The following is a 16,274-nucleotide window of genomic DNA, read 5'->3' on the forward strand; positions in this document are numbered from 1 at the left end:
ATAATTTATGACTCGGGAACAGTTTATTGAATCAATAGCTAGGACTAAGAATATATCCTCAGGAAAGAAGGGGATGGGAGAAAAGGCTCCTGAAGATACTTGGCATGCAGCCTTGGAGGACATACCATAAATCTTTCCATAAATTAACCTCTAGTTTCCAGGAGCCTGAGCTGTACTCACCTGGGAGTCCTTGGGGGTGGATAGGAATTGATAGACCCTTGGTTAGGTAGGGTGTCCCAGAGGAAGAAACTGGAGCTCTTTGCCTGCTGGCATGGGATGGTGAGAAGTGGGTGGCTGTGTGGGAGTGCTCTCTGTGTCGATTTCCTCAGGGAAGGGTGATGGGGATCTGGGGGAAGCTCTGTCCAGGGGCCTAGTTATTCGTCCTTCTCTGCATGGCAATACCCAGCCAGCCCTGGATGCTCCTAGGGCAATCTCAAACCGACTGCTCTGCCCCTCTGGTTGCCTAGTGGGCGACTCAGACCTGGGAGGCTAAAGGTGGGAAGGCATTGTAGGGGAGAGGGTCATGTGGGTTCAGGAAGGCATGCAGGTACAGGTTGGGAAATAGGCTAATGGCTTAGTGAAATTGGAAGGCCCATCAAAATGAGTCCCTAGGAGTTTGGGAGTGATGTTGCCAGATCCCCTTCTCTCATCTTTTGTAAGGCACCAGACTGCCTCATCTTGCCATCCCTTACCACCCCGGGATTGTGAGTGCCAGGGTGGGGCATACAGATGAGTCTGGGACTGGGTCTTCTGCTCTGGTGTGGGTGGCCAGAAGTATTTGGGGCCAGGCATGTAATATATGGGAAAAGAAAGGAGAAAGGGCCGGGCACAGTGGCTCATGCCTGTAATCTCAGTACTTTGAGAGGCCAAGGTTGGTGGATCACTTGAGATCAGGAGTTTGAGACCAGCCTGGTCAACATGATGAAACCCTATCTCCACTAAAAATACAAAAATTAGCTGGGTGTGGTGACAGGCACCTGTAATCCCAGCTACTCATGAGGCTAAGACAGGATAATTGCTTAAACCTGGGAGGTGAAGTTTGCAGTGAGCTGAGATTGTGCAGTTGTATTCCAGCCTGGGAGAGTAAGCAAGACTCTGTCAAAAAAAAAAAAAAGAAAGAAAGAAAGAAAGAAAAACAAAAGAAAGAGAGAGAGGGATTTACCATCCTATCACTGCCTGCTGTGTTCCAGGTACCCCGCTAGGTGCTTCACATGTACAAACCACTGCAGCTCACTGGAAGATCTCATTGAAAGAATCAGCCAGTTGTCAAGTTCATGATGGCAGATACAAATTTTTCACAATTCTAATTTTTGCTGGAACTTTCAAATTTTATAATTGGCAGCAAATATTGTCAACTAATTTCCTTGAAGTGAAAGTCTCTTTTCATTTCTAAGAAAGTGCCTGCCAAATACTCAGACCTGAATAATCATAGTTTGTCATTCTTTCCAGTAAAAAGTGTTTCATAAAACATGCAGACAGTTCAGCCATTTCACATGATTGCACAAATACTGTTTCGTGAGATAACATTGTTCTTTAGTACGCAGCAGAAACGTTTGGTGGTGCATACTTCCCATTTCTTCACAAAGATTGTTGAAAAGACATGCTCTCATGGATCAAGATTTAAGAAAATAATCAGAAGTGAAACTGGCTTTCCCCCTCACTGCAAGTGTGTGGCAGTAAGGAATAAGATGACTATTGGGACAGTTTCGTGCCACCGCTTTGATTTGTGCTAAATGCCAGCAATTTACCCACCATTGCTTAAACTGTTGTTCCAGAAAAAAACATGAAATTTAAAAAAGTCAGCACTGAAAATTCTACCATCCTATGCGGGTTTTTGCTTTTTTTTGCCAAGTATTCACATAAAAGAAGATCTTTAATGATTAGTTGGTGCTGATACTAGATAAATACTAGAAAACAGCAAGTTTCCATGTGTGAGGCACAAGTACAATTCTTTACACAAGAGGCTAACTCAGTCTTCATGTTTGCAGCTACATCTTTAATTTGACAAGTGATCGTGTCATTGAAAAGTGGCAGTCCCCAGGATTTCTTTCACTGACTTTTTATCCATCAGGCCTTCAGTGATGTCAGTGAATAAGGCTTTATTATCTCTCAGCCTTTGTGTGGGCTTCTCCAGCTAATGCAATACACTAACTTATCCTGTAAGAAGCTTCAGTAACTTTTTCATGGCCAGTTTGAGAAGCTAACAACTTTTGGATTTTAAAGAGCTCATCATATCTACATTCAATGTAGCTAATTCCTTTCTCTAAACCCTGAATGATTGGTCTCAAAATGATGCTGCAACTAACTATTAATAGTAAACAATTAAGTTTAGTAATAGTATTGCTAAAATACTCTTCAAAATATCCTGCTGAATAAGACATAATAAGTTAAACTATTACTGTATATGTAGATGAGGGAAATATAGATTACACTATATTTTTGGTTTTTATTCAGTTTTTCAGTTTCTTTGGAGAAAATCCCTCCATTCAGCTAGTCAGAGAACTCTCTGACATGCTGATTTAATCTTTTAAAAAATTTATCATTTATTTATTTTAGTTTTTAATTAAATCAACACAAAAAATAAATAGAGGTGGGGTCTTGCTGTGTTGCCCAGGCTGGTCTTGAACACCTGGCCTTAAGCAATCCCCCTGCCTTCACCTCCCAAAGTGCTGGGATTACAGGTGTAAGCAACTCCACCTGGTCTAGTTTCATTTCTTTTCAGGATTTTTATACTGGAAGAGTGCAGCTGTGGATTGAGAAAGCAAATCTAATTGATCCATCTCATGCCAATGATAAATCCTTGACTATAAGAATAAATATTATAAAGAAATGGTCTGATAACAATTTTGGATAAAATTACACAATTCATTAGTTTAAACAATATTTTAAAATGTTATTATAAAACAAGACAAAGTGTATTGTTTCTTGTGTGTTTAGACAGGTGTAAGAAAAACTTCATAATTTCAAAATAAAAATTTATTGGGAGGGAGGGGATCCAAGATGGCCGAGTAGGAGCAGCTCTGGATTGCAGCTTCCAGCGAGCGCCCGGAGGGTGAGTGGTTGCCACATTTCCAGATGGATTTTTATTGCCCACAGACCAGGAGATTCCTGGGCGGAGGAGCGCCATGGGTCTCCAGTGTGGCTGTTTCAGCCGGTGTGGCAGCTCTCCACTCAAAAAACTCACATGGGTCTGGGCGCCATTTCAGCTGGTGACTGGAGCGCCTGGGAGACAGAGTCACTCGTTCAACTGATAAAAAGGGGACTGAAATAGGGAGCAAGGCCAGGAGATTCCCGGGTGAAAAAGCACCCACGAGTCTCCAGTGTGGCTGTTTCAGCCAGTGCAGCGGGTCTCCACACAAAATCTCACACAAATCTGGGCACTGTTTCAACAGGCGACTGGAACACCTGGGAGACAGAGTTGCCCATTCAACATATAAAAAGGGGACTGAAACAGACAGCCAGGCCAGAAGATTCCTGGGCGGAAAAGCACCTCCAGCATAGCTGGCACAATGGGTCTCCACACAAAATCTCACACAAATCCGGGCACCTTTTCAACTGGTGACTGGAATGGCTGGGAGACAGAGTTGCCCGTTCAACTGAAAAAAAGGGGACTGAAACAGGGAGCCAGGCCAGGAGATTCCTGGGCAAAAAAGCACCATGTGTCCACAGCGTGGCTGTTTCAGCCAGCACAGTGGGTCTCTGCACAAGAACTCACACAAATCTGGGCACCATTTCAACTGGTGACTGGAACGCCTGGGAGACAGAGTCTTTTTTTCAGTTCACCTGAAAAAAAAGGAGTCTGAGGCAAGGAGCCAGGTGATCAGGCACAGACTGTCCCACCCCTACAAAGACCAGCAATCTGAAATGCTCTGTATTGAGAGTTTAACAGCAAGCACAGCTGAACCTGGGATGGTCCAGCTCTGTGGGGGAGGGGTGTCCACCATTACCGAGGCAGTCCACCACTACCAAGGTGGTCCACCATTACTGAGGTAGCCTGCCATTGCTGAGGCAGTCCACCATTATACAGAGAGCCTGACATTGCAGAGGTGGGCCGCCATTGCTGAGGCAGTTCTAACTATACCCCTATAAATAAGACGCAGGGAAGTTCACACAGCAGCTGGGTGGAGCCCACAGTGGATCAGCAAAGCCTCTGCTGGCAGACCGTGACTAGGCTGACTCCTCGCTGGGCAGCGCAGCCCTGAAAAAAGGCAGCAGCACGACAGAAACTTATAAATAAAGCCCTACCTTCCCGGGACAGAGTATCTAGGAAAAAAAAGGCTGTTATGAGTTCTGCTGAAGCAGACTTAAACGTACCTTCCCAGCAGCTCTGAATGGAACAACAGAGCTCACAGATCAGCACTTGAGTGCCTATAAAGGACAGACTGTCTCCTCAAGCGGCTCCCCCATCCCTGTATATCCAAAAAGTCACCTCATAAAGGAGTGCTCAGACTGACATCTGGCAGGTATCCTTCTGGGACAAAGATAGCAGCAGAAGAAACTGGCAACAACCCTCACTGTTCTGCAGCCACTGCAGGTGAGCCCCAGGCAAACAGGGTCTGGAATGGACCTGCAGCAGTCCTACAGCAGAGGGGCCTGACTGTTAGAACAAAAACTAAGAAACAGAAAGAAATAACTTCATCATCAACAAACAGGACATCCACTCAGAAACCCCATCTGGAAGTCACCAACTACAAAGACCACAGGTAAATAAATCCACAAAGATGAGAAGAAACCAGTGAAAAAAGGAAGAAAACACCCAAAACCAGAACACATCTCCTCCAAGGGATCACAACTCCTCACCAGCAAGGGAACGAACGAGGCTGGATGGAAAATGAGTCTGATGAATTGACAGAAACAGGCTTCAGAAGGTGGGTAATAAGAAACTTCTCTGAGCTAAAAGAACATGCTCTAACCCAATGCAAAGAAACTAAGAACCTTGAAAAAAGGTTTGACAAAATGCTAACAAGAATAAACAGCTTAGAGAGGAACATAAATGAATTGATGGAGCTGAAAAACACAACACTAGAACTTTGCGAAGCATACACAAGTTTCAATAGCTGAATTGACCAAGCAGAAGAAAGGATATCAGAGGTTGAAGATCAACTCAATGAAATAAAATGAGAAGGCAAGATTAGAGAAAATAGAGTAAAAAGAAATGAGCAAGACCTCCAAGAAATATGGGGTTATGCGAACAGACCTAATCTATGTTTTATTCAGGTGTACCTGAATGTGATGGAGAGAATGAATCTAAGCTGGAAAACACTCTTCAGGATATTATCCAGGAAAACGTCCCCCACCTAGCAAGTCAGGCCAATATTCAAGTCCAGGAAATAGAACACCACGAAGATATTCCTCAAGAAGAGCACCCCCAAAGCACATAATCATCAGATTCACCAGGGTTGAAATGAAGGAGAAAATGCTAAGGGCAGCCAGAGAGAAAGGTTGGGTCACCCACAAAGGGAAGCCCATCAGACTCACAGCAGATCTCTCAGCAGAAACCATACAAGCCAGAAGAAAGTTGGGGCCAATATTCAACATCCTTAAAGAAAAGAACTTTCAGCCTAGGATTTCATATCCAGCCAAACTATGTTTCATAAGCAAAGGAGAAATAAAATCCTTTATGAACAAGCAATTACTCAGAGTTTTCATCACCACCAGGCCTGCCTTACAAGAGCTCCTGAAAGAAGCACTAAACATAGGAACAACCAGTACCAGCCACTCCAAAAACATACCAAATGGTAAAGAGCATCGACACAATGCAGAAACTGCATCAACTAACAGGGAAAACAACCAGCTAGCATCAAAATGGCAGGATCAAATTCACACATAACAATATTAACCCTAAATGTCAATGGGTTAAATGCCACAATCAAAAGACACAGACTGGCAAATTGGGTAGAAAGCCAAAACCCATCAGTGTGCTGTATCCAGGAAAACCATCTCACATGCAAGGATACACAGAGGCTCAAAATAAAGGGATGGAGGTAGATTTACCCAGCAAATGGAGAGAAAAAAAAAAAAAAAGAAAGCAGGAGTTGCAATCCTAGTCTCTGATAAAATAGGCTTTAAACCAACAAAAGTCAAAAGAGAAAAAGAAGGGCATTACATAATGATAAAATGATCAGTGCAACAAGAAGAGCTAATGATCCTAAATATATATGCACCCAATACAGGAGCACCCAGATACATAAAGCAAGTTCTTAATGACTTACAAGAGACTTGGACTCCCACACAATAATAGTGGGAGATTTTAACACTCCACTGTCAATATTAGACAGATCAACCAGACAGAAAATTAACAAGTATATCCAAGACTGGAATGCAGACTTGGACCAAGCAAACCTAATAGACGTTTACAGAACTCTCCACCACAAATCCACAGAATATACATTCTTCTCAGTACCATATCACACCTACTCTAAAATTGACCACATAATTGGAAGTAAATCACTGCTCAGCAAATGCAAAATAACGGAAATCATAACAAACAGTCTCTCAGACCACAGTGTAATCAAGTTAGAACTCAGAATTCAGAAACTAACTCAGAACCACACAGCTTCATGGAAACTGAACTGGCTCTTGAATGTTGACTGGATAAACAATTAGATGAAAGCAGAAATAAAGATGTTCTTTGAAACCAAAGAGAACAAAGACACAACATACCAGAATCTCTGGGACACATTTAAAGCAGTGTCTAGAGGAAAATATATAGCAATAAATGCCCACGTGAGAAGCAAGGAAAGATCTAAAATCGACACCCTATAATCAAAATTGAAACAGCTAGAGGAGCAAGATAAAAAAAAAAAAACTCAAAACCTAGCAGAAGACAAGAAACATCTAAGATCAGAGCAGAACTGAAGGAGATAGAGATACCAAAAAACCATCAAAAAATCAATGAATCCAGGAGTTGGTATTTTGAAAAGATCCACAAAATAGACAGACCACTAGCCAGATTAATAAAAAAGTAAAGGGAGAATAATCAAATTGATGCAATAAAAAATGATAAAGGGGATATCACCACAGATTCCACAGAAATACAAACCACCATCAGAGATTACTACAAACAACTCTATGCACATAAGCCAGTAAACCTGGAAGAAATGGATAAATTCCAGGACACTTGCATCCTCCCAAGACTAAACCAGGAAGAAGTTGAAACCCTGACTAGACCAATTACAAGGGCTGAAGTTGAGGGAGCAATTAACAGCCTACCCACCAAACAAAGCCCAGGTCCAGATGGGTTCACAGCCGAATTCTACCAGACATACAAAGAGGAGCTGGTACGATTTCTTCTGAAACTATTCCAAACAACCCAAAAAGAAGGAATCCTTCCCAAGTCGTTTTATGAGACCATCATACTGGCAAACTGATTGCAACAGCACATCAAAAACCTTATCCATCACGATCAAGTAGGCTTCATCCCAGGGATGCAAGGCTTGTTCAAGATACACAAGTCTATAAACGTAATTCACCACATAAACAGAACCAAAGACAAAAACCACATGATTATCTCAATAGATGCAGAGAAGGCCTTTGACAAAATTCAACAGCCTTTATGCTAAAAACTCTCAATAAACTAGGTAGTGATGGAACGTATCTCAAAATAATAAAAGCTATTTATGACAAACCCACAGCCAATATCATACTGAATGGGCAAAAACTGGAAGCATTCCCTTTGAAATCTGCCACTAGACAAGGATGCCCTCTTTCACCACTCCTATTCAATATAGTATTGGAAATTCTAGCCAGAGCAATCAGGCAAGCAAAAGATATATAGGGCATTCAATTAGGAAAGGAGGCAGTCAAATTGTCTCTATTTGCAGATGACATGATTGTATATTGAAAAGACCCTATTGTCTCAGCCCGAAATCTCCTGAAACTGATAAGCAACTTCAGCAAAGTCTCAGGATACAAAATCAATCTGCAAAAATCACAAGCATTCCTATACACCAATAACAGACTTAAAGAGAGGCAAATCAAGAATGAACTGCCATTCACAATTGCTACAAAGAGAATAAAATACCTAGAAATACAACTAACAAGGAATGTAAAGGACCTCTTCAAGGACAACTACAAACCACTGCTCAACAAAATAAGAGAGGACACAAACAGGTGGAGAAACATTCCATACTCATGGTTAGGAAGAATCAATATCATGAAAATGGCCATACTGCCCAAAGTAATTTATAGATTCAATGCTATCCCTATCAAGCTACCAATGACCTTCTTCACAGAACTGGAAAAACCACCTTAAACTTCATATGGAACCAAAAGAGAGCCACATAGCCAAGTCAGTTCTAAGCAAAAAGAACAAAGCTGGAGGTATCACACTACCTGACTTCAAACTATACTACAAGGCTACAGTAATCAAAACAGCATGGTACTTGTACCAAAACAGAGATATAGACCAATGGAACAGAACAGAGGCCTCGGAGGCAACACCACACATCTACAACGATCTGATCTTTGACAAACCTGACAAAAACATGCAATGGGGAAAAAATTCCCTGTTTAATAAATGGTGATGGGAAAACTGCCTAGCCATGTGCAGAAAGCAGAAACTGGACCCCTTCCTGACACCTTACACTAAAATTAACTCCAGATGGATTAAAGACTTAGATTGAAGACCTAACACCATAAAAACCCTAGAAGAAAACCTAGGCAAAACCATTCAGGACATAGGCATGGGCAAGGACTTCATGACTAAAACACCAAAAGCATTGGCTACAAAAGCCAAAATAGACAAATGGGACCTAATTAAATGCCAGAGCTTCTGCATGGCAAAAGGAACAATCATTAGAGTGAATCAGCAACCAACAGAATGGGAAAAAATTTTTGGAATCTACCCATCTGACAAAAGGCTAATGTCCAGAATCTACAAAGAACTAAAAAAGATTTACAAGAAAAAAACACACAAGCCCATTCAAAAGTGGGCAAAGGATATGAACAGGCACTTTACAAAAGATGACATTTATGAGGCCAACAAACATATGAAAAAATGATCATCATCACTGGCCATTAGAGGAAAGCAAGTCAAAACTACATTGAGATACCATCTCATGCCAGTTGGAATGGCGATCATTAAAAAATCTGGAGACAACAGATGCTGGAGAGGATGTGGAGAAATAGGAACACTTTTACAACCATTGTGGAAGACATTGTGTTCAACCATTGTGGAAGACAGTGTGATGATTCCTCAAGGACCAAGAAATAGAAATTCCATTTGACCCAGCAATCCCATTACTGGGTGTATATCCGAAGGATTATTAATCATTCTATCATAAGGACACATGCACACGAATGTTCATTGCAGCACTGTTTACAACAGCAAAGACTTAGAACCAATCCAAATGCCCATGGATGATAGACTGGACAGGGAAAATGTGGCACATATACACCATGGAATACTATGCCGCCATAAAAATCGATGAGTTCGTGTCCTTTGTAAGGACATGTATGAACCTGGAAACCATCATTCTCAGCAAACTGACACAAGAACAGAAAATCGAACACCACATGTTCTCACTCATAGGTGGGTGTTGAACAATGAGAATGCATGGACACAGGGAGGGGAGCATCACACACTGGGGTCTGTCAGGGGGAAGTAGGGGAGGGACAGTGGTGTTGGGGAGTTGAGGGGGAATAACATGGGAAGAAATGTCAGATATAGATGATGGGGAGGAAGGCAGCAAACCACATTGCCATGTATGTACCTATGCAACAATCTTGCATGTTCTTCACATGTACTCCAAAACCTAAAATGCAATAAAATATATTTAAAAAATTATTGGATGATAGTATTGCAATTATAGTAAGTATAACTGAAGATAGCTAAGAAGAACACAATAAGAATGCAAGAAGAAACTGAGTTATCTCCAAACATGAAAATATTTGTACCCTAAATCTACTTCTTTAGAAAGCTTTGGAAAATAACATATACATCCGCATTTCATTAGCTGTCAGAGCAGAGGTGTCATCACCTGCCAAGTAGCCTCTGGAAAACTCTACTGTACGTTTGAGGGAGAGTGAGGGTGTAAAAGGCAAATAATGTCCTGCTCTTATTATGAAAATAATTTTGACCTCTTGGAACCCTACAAAGGGTTCCCTAACCATACTTTGATAACTGTTAAAAAAGGGTAATATTTATTCTGTGGAATGTTACATGTTACACAGCTTTAAAAGCAATGAGGTAGATATATACTGACATGCCACAAGTTGTACAACAATGCAACAGTGTTTGCAGCATGATACACACAGAACAAGCCTACATATTCTATACTTACATATATATATATATTCAAATGCATAGAAAAGGTCTAGAAGAACACACTATTAATTGTGCTTACTTTTGGGAAGAGTACAGGGATCTGCTGGCTTAATGTTGGAGAACTTTTGCTTTATCTATATTTTTTAAATGGTTACAAGGAGAATGTACTCATTATTACTGATGTCATTTAAATATATTTTATAAAGGGTATTTTGTCTTCACTTTTCTTCGGGATGATGTCTAAAATTTATACAATTTTGATATATTTTTAGATCAATTAATTGTTATTGTTCTCTGCAGAATCCTGACTAGGGCAAAGGAGTATGGTTGCTGGATAAAATACAGGATACCTAGTTAAGTTTGCAAATAAAACACAAATCATGTTTTTTGTTTTGTTTTGTTTTGTTTTTGTATAAGTATGCCCTATGCAATTTTTGGGACATACTTGTACTAAAAGGTTATTTGTTGTGTACCTGAAATTCAAATTTAACCTGGCATTCTGTATTTTGATTTGCATGTCTGGAAACCTTATAAAGGGGATATGGAGGGGGGCTTTGATGCTAAGATGTGGAGTAGAACCCAGATCCATTGGCAACTTGCTGATGTTAACCAAAGTGTGTCATTTGCCACCTTTGACAGCCAGAACTCACCAGAGGATAAGGAAGCTCTGTCAGGAGGATATTGGGGGCAAAGTCATGTTGGCAAGCCAACTTTTCTCCTCATCAATGTCTCTGTGGCTGGTCAAGTTAGTGAGATATTGTGACAATGAGAGTGGGGATAGAGTTGGAGGAAGGTTGTAAAATGTTTCAATTGGCATTTGGCTTTGCGTTTAAACACATACAAGTCTTGCACAAAATGTAACCCTTGGAGTTGCGCTTGCATAACTCTCCTGTAGCCACCATAAGGTTGGTAATATTTCCTGTGTTTCTGGGCTCTAATAAGGCCCCTATCTTTCTACATTACCCCATGGCCATCAAAGGCCATGGCTACTATTTCCTTGAGATGGTAAAATGTTATTACAAGAACTTTTTTCCCACCTTATTTTCTTCCCCTCAGGAAGATGTACATACACCATTTCCCCCACTTCTTGTTTTTCCACACTTTTTTGTCTTACAAAATTTCACCATAGTCAATACTTCCTCAAATGTATAAACCCTTAGTTTTTTTTCCTTAGGGTTTTTTCTTCTTTTCTTAGTTTTTTACCTCTTTTCTCTCTTTCAGATTTTGCCATAGAGAAATCTCTTGCTTTTTCATCTCTCCAATTTGTGAACCAACCACCAATCTACCAACCAGCCAATCAGCCAACTACTCAGCCAGTCAACTAACTCATCCCAGAGACAAAGATTGGAGGGAATGCTTGAAGCTAGTACAGAGACCAAAGCAAAGTAATACTGTATCATGTACAGACATCAACTCTGTGAAGACAGTCCCTCCTGCGGTAGGAAGTCAGCCTTGAACATCTAGGCTTAGAGGAGGCTGGGAAAGGTCACTGTTGGAGAAGTCAGTGGTTGGGGGCAGGTCAGGATCCAGGGCTCTTAATTATCAGGGAGAGATTTTGCTTTTTTAAAATGTCAGACCTACTGGTGTTTGCTCTCAGTTTTCTTTCTTCTAAAAATCAACTCTATTGAGGTGTACTGCCCAATCAAGATATAGAACATTTTCATCACTCTAGCAAAATTTCTTGTTTTTGGGAATCACATCACTGATGTGATTTCTATCACTATAGCTGAGTTTTGTCTATCCTAGAACTTTACATAAATTGTTCTTTTCTTTTGACTTTATGTAGTTTTTTCCTCATGTGGGAGTAAAAAGAATTTTTGTAGTTTTATTTTTTTAAATATTCAAATTGGATTCACCTGACATTTATTTTGGTATAGTGTGTGAAAGGCACAGATCTAATTTCATTTATTTTCTCCCAGAGAGCTACCTGGTTGTTTCAACATCATCTATTGATAAAGCTATCTTTTTTTTTCTCATTGGTTTAAATGCCACATTTATCATATATTAAATTCCCAAGTGTTCTTGGGTGTATTTCTGGAGCCACCTTTCTGTTCCTTTGATGTGTTTATTCATGTCTCAGTACAATACTCTTTTTTTTATTTTAAAATAAGCATTTGTTTATTGTTTAAGTATCCAAAGAAGAAAATATAAAGAGGTCAAAACCAGAAATGTTCTGTTATACTAAAAGTGATGTCATCTGCAACCATTTATCCAGGCAAGAAGAGTCATATCAAAGCTTTCTTCATTCACGTTTTTATTACACTTCTGAATATTTGTATAAGTGAGTAAATGGATGAACCACATTCCAAGCCACAATCTTAAATACTGATAAAACCTGGTTGTGATGAGCAAAAATAAAAACATTCTATATACACATGCCTCACATACTCTTTTTTTTTTAGACACATTTTTGCTCTGTTGCCAGGCGCCAGGCTAGGGTGCAGTAGTGCAATCTTGGCTCACTGCAACCTTTGCCTCCGGGGTTCAAGCAAGTCTCCTGCCTCAGCCCCCTGAGTAGCTGGGACTACAGACGTGCGCCACCATGCCCAGCTAATTTTGTTATATTTTAATAGAGACAGGGTTTCACTATGTTGGCCAGGATGGTCTCAATCTCTTGACCTCATCATCTGCCCCTCTCGGCCTCCCAAAGTGCTGGGATTACAGGCATGAGCCACCACGCCTGGCCCGTACTCTTAAGATGTTAAACAGTACCATGTTCCCCTACCTGTCTAACCATATGCCAAAATGTTGCCCGTCAATGTTAGTGAATTTTAACTGACATATAATTCCATTTCGGTGTCACATTATTAATCCCATAGTGAAATAAATGTTTCTAAAACATGAAATTCTTTCCTATAAGAAAGCATGAAATAGGCATGAAACTACACTGGGTTGAAATTTTAGTCATTTTAAAGGTCACTATTTCTGCTTTATGGCACTGGGTTGCCTTTTCCAATATTTAAGTCTCACATACACCTTTAAAAAGAACTGTTATGACTAGTCAAGTCGCACATGTCAAATTATACAAGATATGGTCCCATGAAAACACCAAAATATTTCAGGAAATTGAGCAGCGATAGCATATATAAAGGTTTATCACATCTCAATACTCCATATAAAACAAGTAATGCCAACATACCCTGGTTTGATGGCTTCTCTTCTGGAACACGCTTGTTCTAAAGTTTTATTTTTTAATTAGCCTATGGCACTTACTTTATTTTCTAATTTTTTCCCAAGCATTACAATAAACCTTTGTTTTAAAAAATTACCTGATTCCAATTATTGTTCATGTACAACTTTAAAATGGCAATCTGAGTTCTCTTCTTGACACACTCTGTACTAAATCTTAGTACTCAGTTTCATCAGGCTGTTTGCCAATTCATATATTCAAAAGAAACATTATAAAATGTAAAAGGAGAATGGAGTACATTGGGAATAATCAACAGTTTAAGATTATCAATAATTTTGATATTAACAATAATTTCTTAGCTGTCCTTTAACGATTTTTGTTGGAACTCTGGCAAATGTCTTTAATATTCTCATGACATTAATATTTAAATAGGGGCAGAGAGAGATCCAAGATGGCCGACTACTAGCAGCTCAGGATTGTAGCTCCCAGAGAAAGCGCACAGAACGAGAGGACACCACACTTTCAGGTGGATTTTTGTTGCCTACAGACCAGGAGATTCCCAGCAGAGGAGCCCCACAGGTTGCCAGCGTGACTCTTGTGGCTGGCGTGGCAGTTTTGCTGGCGCCCCGGCGTGGCGGTTCTCGGCGCAGAGTAAACAGGACTGGGTCCCCTTTTGGTCAATGTGTGGAGCTCTGGGAAGGCAGAGTCGCCCATTCACCTGATTGAAAAAGGGATTCAAGCGGGAAGCCAGACCAGAGATTTCTGGACAGAAAAGCACCACAAATCTTAATGCTGCTGTTTTGGCCGGCGCAGTGGGTTGCTCAGATTTCGGCACTGGGAATCAACAAGTTGGACGTCCACTCAGAGACCTAATTTGAAAGTTGGCAATTACAAAGATGACAGGTGGATGAACTCACAATGATGGGAAGAAACCAGCATAAAAAGGCTGAGAATACCCAAAATCAGAATACCTCTCCTTCTACAGGGGATCACAGTTCCTCATCAACAAGGGAACAAGGCCTGATGGAGAACGAGCGTGTTCCATTAACAGAATTAGGCTTCAGAAGGTGGATAATAAGGAGCTTTTGTGAGCTAAAAGAACATGTTCTAGCCCAATGTAAAGAAACTAAGAACCTTGAAAAACGGTTTGACAAAATGCTAATGAGAATAGACAATTTAGAGAGGAATATAAGTGAATTAATGGAACTGAAGAATGCAATACGAGAACGTCGCAAAGTATGCACAGGTTTTAATAGTCGAATTGATCAAGCAGAAGAAAGGATATCAGAGGTCGAAGACCAACTTAATGAAATGAAACAAGAAGACAAGATTCGAGAAGAAACAGTAAAAAGGAATGAGCAAAGTCTCCAAGAAATATGGGACTATGTGAAAAGACCTAATTTATGATTGATAGGTGTACCTGAATGTCATGAAGAATGAATCCAACCTGGAAAACACTCTTCAGGATATTATTCAGGAAAACTTTCCTAACCTAGTAAGGCAGGACAATATTCAACTCCAGGTAATCCAGAGAACACCACAAATATATTCCTCAAGTAGAGCAACTCCAAGATACAGAATTGCTAGATTTACTAGGGTTGAAATAAAGGAGAAAATTCTAAGGGCAGCTAGAGACAAAGGTCAGGTTACCCATAAAGGGAAGCCTGTCAGACTCACAGCAGACCTCTCAGCAGAAACCCTACAAACTCGAAGAGAGTGGGGGTCAATATTCAATATCCTCAAAGAAAAGAATTTTCAACCCAGAATCTCATATCCAGCCAAACTAAACTTCATAAGCGAAGGAAAAATAAAATTTTTCATGAACAAGCAAGCACTCAGAGATTTCATCACCACCAGGTCTGCTTTACAAGAGCTTCTGAAAGAAGCACTACAAACAGAAAGGAACGACCAGTATCAGCCATCCCAAAAACTTACCAAAATGTAAAGATTATCTCTATAATGAAGAACCTACATCAACTAACAGGCAAAATAGCCAGCTAGCATTAAATTACAATATTGAACTCCCAAATATTAATATTAATCCTAAATTTAGATGGATTAAATGCCCTAATTAAAGACACAGGCAAATTGAATAAAAAGTCAAAACCCATCGGGACGCTGTATCCAGATCTATCTCACAAGCAATGACACACAAAGACTCAAAACAAAGGGTTGGAGGAAGATTTACCAATCAAATGGAGAGCAAAAAACAAAAACAAAAAGCAAACAAACAAAAAAACAGGAGTTGTAACTTTTGTCTCTGACAAAATAGACTTTAATAGCAGCAAAGACTAAAAGAAACAAAGAAGGACATTACATAATGGTAAAAGGATCAATGCAACAACAGGAGTTAATGATCATAAATATATATGCACCCAATATAGAAGCACCCAGATACATAAGACGAGTTCTTAATGACTTATAGACTTGGACTCCAGCACAATAATAGTGGGAGTTTTTGATACCACATTGTTAATACTCGACGGATCAATGAGATAGAAAATTGATAGGGACATCTATGATCTGAATTTAGACCTGGAATAAGCAAACTTAGTGAATATTTATAGAATTCACCACCCCAGGTCTACAGAACATACATTTTTCTCAGTATCATATTACACCTATTCTGAAAGTGACTACATAATTGGAAGTAAATTACTCTTCAGCATTTGCATAGTATCTCACAGACTTAAATGAAATATTAGTTGGCTGTTTGTTTGTTATTTTCTTCCCTTATTCCTTCCTGTCTCCGTTGTTAAGTACAATTATCGACATAAAAGAGGTTTTTATTACCTATTTTTAGATTGCATTCCAGCCTGGGCAATAGAGCAAGACTCCTGTTCTCTCTCCCCCTTTTACTTTCTCTTTCTTTCTCAA

The sequence above is a fragment of the Cebus imitator genome, unplaced genomic scaffold (assembly GCF_001604975.1).
Source record: "Cebus imitator isolate Cc_AM_T3 unplaced genomic scaffold, Cebus_imitator-1.0 Scaffold170, whole genome shotgun sequence".
Classification (NCBI taxonomy): Eukaryota; Metazoa; Chordata; class Mammalia; order Primates; family Cebidae; genus Cebus; species Cebus imitator.